Below are 12,964 nucleotides of genomic sequence, written 5' to 3' on the forward strand. Positions count from 1 at the left end.
AGTGATAGAGATTTAGTTTTATAGTTAACTTGAAGGGACACCTGGCTGGCTCAGTCACTAGAACATGTGACTCCTGATCTCAGCTCATGAGTTTGAGTCCTACATTGGGCATGGAGCCTACTTAAAAACAAAACAAAGAAGAGCACCTATAGTAACTTGAAATTTTCATTACAGTGCTTAAATTGCTTTAACTTCCATCCATTTGGGATACCTGGCTTAACTGAGGGTTAACGGCTTTCCCACATTCAAACTACTTGAGTGTCTGCCTCTGTGCAAACCATCAGAATCAGAGCTGCAGTGTTTCCAACATATCACACATATTAAAAGTTTCTTCATACCATGGACTCAGTGATGCCAAATCAAGTTTATGTTAACTCTATAGGCTTTGAAACATGTGAGACACTGAAATGGCTCGGTATCACTAAGGAAAGAAAACCCAACTCAAAACTACTTAAGCAAAAAATTGAAATGTACTGATTCATGTCACTGAAAAACCCAGAGGTAGATTTGGTTCTCTTCATTTCTCTCTTACCTACTGGGCTGGCCTCTTCTCACCCTTCATGATGGCTCAAGGCTAACATCCGAGTCCAGCAGAATAAGTCCAACAAAACCAGGGTAAGTTTTGCCCCTGACTGGATGAACCTGGTCACCCGCACCCATCACTGTGGCTGGGTGAAGGAACAGTATTGACGGGCTAGACTAGGCCACAAGTTCCACCCTTGCACGTACCTACCACGTCAACTGTTGAGTGAGGGCTGAGTGGCTTTACAAAAAAGCAGGGCAGGAATTACCACGAAAAGGGGGTAAAAAATGTTGGGAGGCCAATGGAACCGAGGTCCAGGATAGGCCTCTCTCTAGGGTGAGCACACGCATGATGATGTAGCTGGGAGGAAGTCCTAAAGGTTTTCCCACACTTGAGACACTCATGTGGTTTCTTTCCCCTGTGGATTCTCTGATGCCGACTTAATGTTGACTTAACAGCAAAAGCTTTTCCACACTCATTACACTCATAAGGTTTCTCCCCAGTGTGGATTTTCTGGTGTACAACCAACTCAGAACTACTGGGGAAGCCATTTCCACACTCTGTGCAGAGATAGGGCCTGTCCCCACTGTGGATTCTCTGATGCCTGATCAGATTTGCACTATTATTAAAGGCTCACCCACATTCCTCACACTGGTAGGGTTTCTCTCCAGTGTGGATTCTCTGGTGCCAAATTAATGAAGAATTGCCATTAAAGGATTTCCCACGCTCCTCACATGGGTAGGGTTTCTCCCTGGTGTGGATTCTCTGGTGTCTAACATAGTAAGAAAAAAAGCTGAAGCATCTCCCACATTCCTCACATCTGAAGGGTTTCCTTGCACAGAGGATTGTCTCATCCTTTCTTTTAATTTTTTCACTGTGGGGATTTCCTGGTGTTTCTCCAGTTCACATGTTTCTAGAAAGTCACTTTCCTGAGAAACACTCTGTGGCAGCCCATGTGGTATCATCACATCTCTTTCTTCAGAAATTCCCTGAGTTGATGTGGACTCACTGTCAATGTTGGTCTCAGCATCTGACATGAGAAATGGAAGACACATGCCACCTGAGCATTATACTAGAAACAAAAGGGCACTGAAAGTATAGAGTCTCTGGAGACTACTATTCCAAACTCCATGTAGCCTGCCAGAAATATAAACCTATTAAACCGGAAGAGCCAAATATGACAGAGGCAGAAAATAGTAGCTGTGGAATAGGAAATGAGATTTTGAACCCAGGTCACTACACTTCCCAACAAAAAAGACTGCTTCCTATGCTTCTCCAGACCTGTTTGTCCCCAATAACTTGTGACTTCATAGTACTTAAATGCTTGAAAATGCTCTGGAGGAAGAAGCACAGAATCTGGAGCAAGAGGCAACACCTAGTGGGCTACAAGAGTTGAGCATATGCCACCTAACTGTTAGAAATGGCTGAGTATGTGCTGTTGTGGGACTCAAAACGTGTCTGCTCATCTACTTAGAAAGAGGAGAACACAGTTTTCTTTGAGGCCCAGGAGACTGCACGGTGCCCTCCTTTGCATACTGAGGAACAGAAAAGCCTCAGGTGAGAAAAAGACAACAGGAACAGGCTGTCTAGTGGCATTTGTATTTCCAAAGATTGGAGGACATTTTCATTAAGTTTGTTGAAATTCAATCCATTTTTTTCTAAAACTGAGTTAAATTTCATATTCAAATGTTGATATTTATCAATTTGTACTCTTTTTAATTAAACATCTGTGGTTAAAAGCAGATATTAGCATTTTTATGCCATTTGCAAAATAACATTATATGCAGATTGCCTGTTTATCTTCTGGGTTTTCTTGTTTTTGTTTTTTTTTTTTACAAATTAGCTGCCCTTGATCTTAAAGCACTAGAACATAAGCTCCACAAAAGCAAAGGCTTTGTTTTCTTTCTTGCTGTATCCTAGGTGTCTTGAACAATTCCTGACACACAGTAGATACTAAATAAATGTGATAAAATAAATGACTGAATAATTATTTGTTATCTGTATAAATAGACATACAGGGGTGCCTGGGTGGTTCAGTCAGTTAAGCGTCCCACTCTTGATTTCGGTTCAGGTCATGATCTCAGGGTCATGAGATGGAGCCCTGAGTCAGGCTCCACACTGGGCATGGAGCCTGCTTAAGATCCTCTCTCCCCCTCTCCCTCTTGCCCCTCTGCACTCCCCCAGCCCACTCACCCCCTCAGGGAAAAAAAAAAAAAAAGCATACAACTTATGTACTACAATAATAAAATTATTATGACTTGAAAGTTAACTGGATCCATGTTGTAACATAACGGCTGATAAGTTCTGTTTTAATAGGGAGTGGGGGTGATCCACCCAGTTCTCCGCGCATGCCTGTGTGCATGTGGATTTGGAGGATGGGGCTTCTGCAGAAGGGAAACAAGAGAAGGAGACAGCCGAAACTGTGAACAAACAGGGAAATAACAATCTGAAAAACAGTGACCGGAACAATGTGGAGCCTGAAAGTCAATTCTCATGTGCTGTTTGGCAGAAAGCAAGTGTCACACAATCCAGATTAGAATAATAGATGACAGAGAAACCCCCTCCTTCCCCGATACCCTAGAACCCTATCATTTGAACTTATCAGCTTCCCCACAGTTCTTTCAAGCAATCACCACTTTCCCTAAACCTCCAACTGGCCCCTCACTTAACCCTCCTGTCAGTATCACCTCTTCCTTGCTGGGAAAACCAAGACTGCCTCAAAGGTGCTCCTCAACCTCCTCACTATCCACCCCCACAGGGTGGCACCCATCTCCCACATTCCCTTTAGGGCTTCCCCTCTCCTCACCTGGATCCCAGCTCTGCCCACTCCTCTAACGAAGCTCATCAGGTATATCCTCTCCCTGCCCCCCTTTCACCTTTTCTGACTTTAGCTACTCAGGTCCACCTGAGGGTAATTATCTTGCCTAGACTAGCTTTTTTTTTCCCCCAACTGTTTGAGAATCACGAGTAGATCATGAAATAAATGTGGCAGAATGCAAAAAGAAACTTTTTAAGAAGTGAAAGACATCAGACTAGATTTGAATAGAGAATTCATAGAGAATACCAGGTGTCAGAGCAAACAGGAAAGGTAAGCTCTAAATCTGAAACTTTGGCTTCAGTTATTTATAAAAGCATATATACTAGGTTGTGACTTAAGCTGTATTTCTTACTGTAGGTTACAGTAAAAAAATGTTTGCAAAACATTGCCTTAAAGCTACTGTTTACAGTCTTCCTTTCATTCCTAACCCTCCCAAAAGAAGGTAAGTGTTTCCCTAACATGTTCATACCCCACTTACCTCTCCACGGGCTTCTACTCCATTGCCCACCAGCTTCCCTGGAGCCCTTCCCACCCTTAGCTTCAATCTCACTCCTCTCCTTCCTCCTCCCTCTCTCTTCAACCCTAAAAAATCTTTAAGATCCTCTTCCCCATCTCCTCTATTTAGGGACATTTCAGCTACCTGGAGTCCTTTATGCAGAGCAAGGGATCTCAATCTCAGCACTACTGACATTCACAGCCAGATAATCCTGTTGTGCGGGGTTGTCCTGTGCAGTGGAGGATACCCAGCACCATTCCTGATATGGTATCAGCCCCTTCCCCAGTCTGCACAAACAAAAATGTCTCCAAACATTACCAAATGTCCCCTGGGGACAAAGGTGGCTGGCCCCTGGTGAGAACCACTGATATGGAGGACTCCCACATATACAAGGTGATCATAAAGTCTGGAAAAAATACATAAAGATGTATTTTTTAATAGACTGAAGATGTCTTTGACACCATTATGTATGCCTGCCTAGGTTTCCAGACTTTGGCACCCTGTATAATCACAGCCTTGACCTTGTCCCAACATCACAGAGTTGCATTCTCAAGCGCCTGCTATACCCAGGGAACTGTATGTTTCAGAGAAACTCAAACTTCATGGGATAAGTCTACTGTCCTCGTCACCATAAAAGCTATTTTTATATCAAGACTCATTTATGTTTACTGCTAAGCTTTATCAGTGCTACCTGACACCTCTACAATCATTTCTATCCCTGCATCACCCTGGCCCTACCCTTATGCAGGCCTCCAAAGTTATTAACTGCAATATAGCAACAATATAACAAGGTTTTATGCCTTAATTTCCCCCACAGTCCAGTCAAATTACATATGATGTCCAGTTAATAGTTTTAAAACATAGTAATCATGGGCTTACGTCATACGCCACTAGTGGCAAGGTCACTGTGCCGGGGTCCCCACTCCTGCTCCATGTCCTTTTGCCAGCTCTCTTATATCCTATTCCCATGCAGTAAGTTTCCTAGGACAGAAGTCTTCAGGGCTGCCTTAGCCTCTGTGTTCTAGGCTTTCTATACATACCAAAGATGTTTATGTATGGCTGGCTAAATAAGAGGGCTTAAGGATATGCTCTGTAGTAGAGCAGGGCTGTTCAAAAGAAATATAATGTGAGCCATAAACACAAGCTACATATGTAATTTTGTTTTTATGGGAGCCACATTAAAAAAGTAAAAAGAAAAATGGTAAAATTTTAATATTTTATTTAACCCAGATCTAAAATATTATCATTTCAACATGAAGTCAACATAAAAATTATAAATGAGATCATTTACACTATTTTTTTTTTTACTAAGTCTTCAAAATCTGGTATTTTATACTTATAGGACATTTCAATTTGAATTAGCCCCCCTTCAAATCAAGAGTTTAATAAGCACACACAGCTAGTGGCCACCATGTTAACGGCACAGAAGTAGACAAAAGGAAGTCCTGCTTAGGCTTTCAGTCCTAAGCCTAGGTTCCTAAACACTTCCTTAAAAAGATAAAACAATTTATGTTCACAGGTGGGCCCCAGAAATGTCCATTTTAAAATACGCTCCCCTCTGGGCGCCTGGGTGGCTCAGATGGTTAAGCGTCTGCCTTCGGCTCAGGTCACGATCCCAGGGTCCTGGGATCGAGCCCCGCATCGGGCTCCCTGCTCCTTGGGAGCCTGCTTCTCCCTCTGCCTCTCTCTCTCTCTGTCTCTCATGAATAAATAAATAAAATCTTTAAAAAAAATATATATAAAATAAAATAAAATACGCTCCCCAGGTAATTCTCCCGCACATCAAATCATGAAGCTCTTCACAATTATATGGTGACATACATGATCAAGGTGTAGTGATATCTCATTGTAGTTTTAAATTGCATTTCCTTAATGGCTAATGATGTCAAGCATCTTTTCATTTGTGTGTTCCCTTTGGTGAAATGTCTGTTCATACTTTTCACACATTTCCTAACTGGGTTGTTTTGTTTTTGTTGCTGAGTTTTGAGAGTTGTTTATATATTCCAGATACCAGTCCTTTTCCAGATATTATATTATGCCAGGAATTATACTGGATCTTTTATTATTCCTTTCCTCCAGCCAGATTATCTTCCCCCCACCCCATCTGCAATGTTCTTATCTGCTGAATACAGAACATGTGGCCTGCCACTGAAGGAGTGTCACCTGATATTATTCTAAGTGGGAATTCCTCTAACTCCTCCTGCTGGGTCCCACAGCCTGCTGCGTATATACCAACAGTATACCAACAGCACTTAACACATTCTCTCTTTTTTAGCTAACTCTGTCTCCATAATTAGTATCCTCCAGAGCCTCTCAAACAAAGAAGTGCCATTTTAGCACACAGCAAGTGCTCAAAAACTGGTAAACCATGCATCTAACAAAGGACTATGGTTGATGGTTCTAAACCTGCCTCACCTACCTTTAGAGACATCACTGGTATTCTCCTGTGGTAGATCGTCCTGTGGCTCCAGGCCCCAACGCAAATCCCCTCCTTCCAGAAGTGAGATCAGGGCAAGTCTGCAAACTGGGTATCCTGAAAAGGAGGCAGAAAATGGCAATGGAGGGGAGTCTCATGTTAGTGTTTTTGAGGCACCACATAACCCCGTGTCTGCAGTCAGAGAAGAAAACCCCAAAGCGGCTCAGTAAGGATAAGGCCCATAGAAGTGGGCTGGAAAGTGGGGAAGCCCAAGGAGATTTTTGATCAAGAGGAAACTGAGCATTTGTGACCTCTTCATAAAAAATCACAGAGTTTGTCAGTGAAGTCCTGTGAGACACATGCAAGCACAGAAAAGCAATGAGGGAAGTCTTCCTTAGACCACTGGGAGAGTTGAAGGTACTACCTTCAACAGAAGATACTTCTTTCCCATAGTGCCCTGCACAGAACTCCTATGGTGGGAAGTGTTCTCACCAGAGAAGGGCCAAACCCACATTAGACCCAAACTAACCTCGGACTTCTCCCTCCATCCCTGCCTGACATTTTCTGGGGCTGAGGGTTTAGGAGTTTTTGCCCCTGTAAATATGTAAAAGGTTATGAGATTCACACCACAATCTACCCTACCCTTGTCCTATGAATCTGAGTCCCAAAGGCAAAATGGCCTTACCCAGGGAAGTCAAGTTCCCATAATTTGTCAGCATCACCTCCCTGTACAGGGCTCTCTGTGCAGGAGAAAGGCCAGCCCATTCTGTCCGGGTGAAGTAGACAGCCACGTCCTCGAAGGTCACCACCTCCTAAAACAACAGGTTCCTGCTGCCCCAGAGCCAATCCTCTGGCTCAGAGCCAGAGTGTGGAGCACAGGGGACAGTGTGAGGTTCTGAGGGACAGTCCCATGATGGTTGGGAAATGAAGAGTAAAAGGACAAGGCCCTGAGTGCTAACGAATGACCACACCTACAACCAGCAACTCTGAGACCCCTTCATTGTCAGAGCAGCTTCTAATTACACATGAGACTTACTATTACAAGAGGCAATGTCACATTATAGAAAACTGGAACCAAGAAAATCTTTCACAAATTCACCTCCCTGAAGTAAACCCTCTTCATTTTTGTATATGCCCTTCTGGTCTTTCAGACACTCTATGAACAGATGACTGGCCTCCGACTGTACTTCTCATGGGTGACATGCCAGGGATGTCCCTGCTGCCTGTCCCCACTTTACTGATCAGAGTCCAGCCTATCCATCCTGCTCCCTGCACTTACACTGAGCCCTGTTCTATGTCCACATCTGCCTGCCCTACCCCAATCCTCACAGCTACCTACGGGGAACAGTCATGGTTTGTCCAAACAGGCCCCATTCCCTGAAGCCCTCACCTGATACAGAACCCTATTGTGCAACCCACCCCTCCACCCTCAACAAAAGGGGGCTATGCTGCCTCTGCTTAAGCCCCGCCAGCAGAAAGAACTCTGGAGTTGGAAGAGCCTCCTTAACTCCAGGCAGTCTTCCTACGACAAAGTGTTTCTTGATTCTAACTGTTGCTCGGTGGCTCTCTGGCTGTCTCTCTTTATACCTCTCAGCTAAGCTATCCTCTGCCAACCAAACCGCCTGCCAGCCCAAACTCTTCCTTCCCAGACAGCACAATGATGTGGTCCTTCTTATCTCCTTGGTGTCCTCCCCGTGTGGACACGATCCTCACTCCAAGGTCTCATGTGGTCCTGGAATCAGTCACATGCCAGCCTCAGATGCCCAGTGACCCACACGCCACTTATGTTTCTGATATGTCCATTCTGAATCTGGCACCCTCCCTTAAATGGCTGCTTCTAATCCTGCTCAATACAAGAAGAAACAAATGGTAAGTGCTCACATCTGATGCTGGTCATTATTTTGATTCCCTGTCCCAGCCAGTAGCACCACTTTTAGCCTGGTCTCCTTGGATGGGAACCTAAGAATCATTCTCAACTATCCCCCTAGTCACTGCTTAGCTCTGGCAAGCAATCAGGAATCAAATCCTGCCAATTCTATCTCCTAAATATTTCTTGGATCTGACTCCTATGCAACATCATTAGTCACCATATAACTCAAGTCCTCAGCAACTGTCCTTTGGACCATGGCAATGGTCCCTAATTCCAGGCTTATCCTCCAAGTCCACCTCTGTCCAGCACATAGAAAGATCTTTATAAAATGCCAATCTGACCTCAACTCTGTGAGCTAATGCACTTAGATGGATCACCATACCACGACAAGCTCCAAATTCAAGAACCTGAGCCTGAGTCTTACAGGCAAAAAATGTTAGATGACAGGATGGCCCAAGACTGGAGACAAAGAAATTGTTGAGAGGCTTTGCTGACAATATCCAGGAAAGGGAAGATAAAATCAGGAAAGCCAGGGGCACCTGGGTGGCTCAGTCGGTTAAGCGTCTGACTTCAGCTCAGGTCATGATCTCGGGGTCCTGGGATCGAGCCCTGCATTGGGCTCCCTGCTCAGCAGGCCGTCTGTTTGTCTCTCTCCCTCCCCTTCTGCCCCTTCCCCCAACTCATGCTTTCTCTCTCTCTCTCAAATAAATAAATAAAATCTTAAAAAGAAAATCAGGAAAGCCATACAAAGAAGGGACAAATGGGTGCTGAGACAGGAATAACAGAACTTGGATTGAATGAACAAGGTGACAAAGGAGAGTGAAGAGTCAGTAATGACTAAAAATCTAAAAACAGTGACCAGGGATGGTGGCATGGGGATACTAGCAATTGGCAGGAAGTGCAGAAGTAGTGGGAGGTGTGAAGGGTACAAAGAACTGTGTCTCTGATGTGTCGAGATTAGGCTTCCAGGCAAGGCCATACTAATGGAAAGGAACCCAGACAATGGAAGATCTGGGACTGGTACTTGGGATAAGATCATGGATGACAAGATGCGACACAGAGAAGCCTGAAGAAGACAGCCCATCAAGTAGCACTCAACAACCCAGCACACTGCAGAGCTGAAAGGCATCTGGCAGCATCTTTCTCCTAACATGGAATGAGTAGCATTGTTGCCATCTGACAGACAAGGTCAACTGAGGCACAAAGAGGTTAGGCGACTAGCTCAAAGTCACAATGCCCCTGAGGGCTGATAGGGATCTCCTCTAAAATTAAATTTCCTGTCACCTAGTACCACGTTTCATATTGCAGCATGCTGCTTCCCTCAACCAGAAGTACTGAGCCTTGAGACAGACATTCATGTGCCCTTCCTGAACCAATTCTTTCCTCACTGATCCAGAGCCCCCAACTATGCTCTCTTTTTGGAGGACAAATTGTATATGCCCCCTTTTTCTTTTCTTCCTCCTACCATCCCTCTGGTCCCACCTCCCAAGAATCTTGCCACCTTGTTGGTCTGGAACACTCCTGCCAAACACTGGATACCTCCACCACCAGCCTGAGTCCCTTATCTCATGGATCCCTCTGTGGGGCTCCCTTCTGAACCTGGGGGCTCTCCAGCTCAGCGGAGATCCTCAGAGTGCAGGAGGCTTTACTTCCAATTCCTCACTCTCTCTAGCCACTGCTTCCTGGGCTCTGGAGTCTCTGGCTGCTCAATCTATCATCGTCAGCTCTTTCCCATCATCCAGTCCCACTCTGGGGATGAAGCGAGGCCTTCCTGCTGCTTTGGTTCTAACACTTTTGCCCAAATCACTCCTCTTATTTCCCATTCCTTCAAAAAAGATTTCTTGAAGGATCTGAGGGAATCACAGCTCACCTGGTAACAGGCATTCAGGGGCATGGCTGCCGTCACCTGGGCTCCGTTACAATGAAGGGGAGGGGCTGAGGGAAGAAGCAAAGAGAACCAAGAGTCAATGACTTTCCTTTAAATATGCAAACCTGTATTAGCTGCTAATATTAACTGACATTCACTCTAGGCTTGCAATGTGCCAGCTTCAGAACTCAGACTTTACATTCATTATAACACTAGCAGATATATAAAACTATTGTCCTCATTTTACCAAAACAAGGAAATGAGACTTAGAAAGTTTAAGTAATTATTTTAGGCCACAAGAGCTGTATTCATAACCACTAGGTAGTGCTATCTTTCCTAGGTAAAAACAATACAGCAGGGCAAAAATATAAATAAACAAAAGCAAAACAAACCAAACATTAAAAAAAGAACCCAGAGAACCTACATGAGAAACTGGCAACAGTAGTTGCTTCTGGTGCAGGAAGACTGAGAAATTGGAATCTGGGACAGAAGAAAGACTTTCTTTTCACTCTATGCATTTTGAACTGTTCAAATTTTTAGCATGTACCTTAATACATTTTAAAATATAACAGCTTGTTTAAAAATTAAAAAAAGAACCCAGGAATAAACTTAATAAGAAACATAACAAATTTATGTAAAGAAAATTATTATAAAATATTATTGACAAACATGAATGAAAAGGCAAAACATGTTCCTGGATTGAAACAATCAATATTAAACTTTTTGTAAATGCTGACTTTCCTCCAAACTAATCTACAAATTTAGTAATAACTTCCTTTTATGAAGAGCTTGTACATGCTCAGCATCATGCTAAAATGCTTTATACACATCTTCTCATTTATCCCTCACAACATTCCTTTAAAAGAGATTTAGGTTTTGGGTCCCCCCTGCCAAACAGATGAATAAACAGAAGCTAAGAGATTAAGAGACTTTACCAAGCTCACACAAAGAACAGACGGTCAAACCTGGATTTTAAGCCAAACTTGGATTGCATGCCAAGTTTGCCAGATTCCAAGAGCCATACTTGTAAGCAGCTAACCAATACTACTTTCAAGCAAATTATGAACAGAATTTATTTAGAAATCTGATAAAGTGATTCCAAAGTTGATACAGAAGAAGAGTCAAAATAGCCACTAAAATTTAAATAAAAATGGAAAATAGGAAAGAAAAATTTGCAGTACCAGATGCTAAATGTATAATGAATAAAGTAGACTGGTACAAGAACATACTGCTAGAACAATAAAACAGAATCTAAGACCCAGGAAAGGCTAAAGCATAAAAGTAAATGAGAAAGATGGCATTCCAAATCAGTGAGGAAAAGGGACAGATTATTCAATGAACAACACTGGGAAATCTGGTTAACTACTGAAGAAAAAATGTGTAATTAAATTATCTCTTACCATACACTGAAATAAATTACATATGCACTAAAATTCTGAGTGTGAAAAACAAAACCAAAGAAAATAAAGGTAAGTAAGTCTATATCCCAGGGTGCAGAGACGTCTAGGATGAGCAGTTGCAGCACAGTGGTAGGGTCACAAGCCAAATGACAAAGAAACAAAGAGAAAACTCTTAAAATGACAAATTAAGGTACTTTAAAACTTCTGGCTTAAATGACTAAGGAAAACTCAAAAGCAAACTAGGAAATTAACTCTACAACATATGCAAAAAACATTAATAGTCCAGGTCCTTACAAAACCAGTGAGAAAAAATCGAACATCCTAGAAAATATCACTAATAGGCAATTCACTTATAAGTGAATCACGGAACCGCCAGCCTGGGGCTCTGGACGGAAACCTCCCAGTCTACACTCACCTCCGGCAGTGAGCTGCTGGCGGTGGAACGCAGGTGCAGGGCATTGAGGCGCGCCGGAAGTGCGTCACCGCGCCAGCGCGACTCCCGGACTCGCGCTTCCTCGGCTTTAGGACGCTGCAGCTTCTTCGGATTTCTCTGGGCTCCGCGACGCGGGCCGACCCTTGCGGGGACGAGGCGGCTTTCTCTTCGAAGGGCTTGCGGTGGCACAGACTTTAAACCTTCGTAAGGGGCGGAGGAAGCCAAAGGCCATCCTGGATGAGCGCTAGTATCTGGGGATTTTCTTATTTGGCTGTACTCAAGCTGGTTCTGCTCATTGGACCAGGTCTGATTTCGTTGTAGATCTATGAGTTGTAACTGCAGTGTGAAAAATGCATTTTAAGTCAGGCAAGAGAGCACTTAGAAGGCTATTAAAAAGGCCCCGTCACAACAATGAAGAAGAGCTGGATGACTGGCAGCAAGCTATTCTATAACGGGCAACAGCTGTAACTATAGATACAAACATATTTATATGTACACACGTATTCAGCCTTCTGGATGGTGCCTCTCTAGAAATTAATCTTTAAGTATTCTTACTTTCCCATTACACAAAATCAGCATCCAAACTGCTCCAAAATCGCCAATGTTTATTCTGTCTCAGTGCCCTTGGCTTGACAAAGAACAAAATATTGGAGATGTGCCTTCTTCACCTCAAGATCTATTATTCCACTGAGGGAACTGAATCCTATAAAGATGAAACATCAGAGATCGCACAGTGATGTAGGAAGCTTCTTGGCCATTTTTGCATTATGACCCTGACTTTTATCTCTGTTCTCATTGCTTCAACTCAGTCATTGAGGGCCTCAACATCACTTGGGGATCTGCAAACGCTTCCAGTCCTACATCTCCATAGACAGATAAATAGCAGGGCCTGATGAAGTTGGACTGTAAGCTCTGTAATTCAGTTCAAATTCAACTAGATAAGAACAATACTCTAGGCAAGAAGCCTATTGCTCTGATACAACCAGACAGTCTCTTCTTGGGGTGGGGGGGAGGGGGCGCGCTTCTTGCTGGACAGGGGTTTGGCACTTTGGCTGCTCATGTTCTAGTATTTGGGGATTCTAGTATTGGGGGATAACTACTCATGTTCTTAGAGGCTCAGAAGATGGAGCTGATGAAACTT

General features: G+C 43.5%; 1 pseudogene; it reads right to left on the reverse strand.

The window, feature by feature from the left end:
- Positions 1-787: 787 nt before the first annotated feature.
- On the reverse strand, positions 788-11,863 carry LOC141370514 (uncharacterized; annotated as a pseudogene).
- Between the last annotated feature and the right edge of the window lie 1,101 nt (positions 11,864-12,964).

The sequence above is a fragment of the Callorhinus ursinus genome, unplaced genomic scaffold (genome assembly GCF_003265705.2).
Source record: "Callorhinus ursinus isolate GAN/ISIS: 27379988/994484 unplaced genomic scaffold, GSC_fseal_2.0 scaffold37, whole genome shotgun sequence".
Lineage (NCBI taxonomy): Eukaryota > Metazoa > Chordata > Mammalia > Carnivora > Otariidae > Callorhinus > Callorhinus ursinus.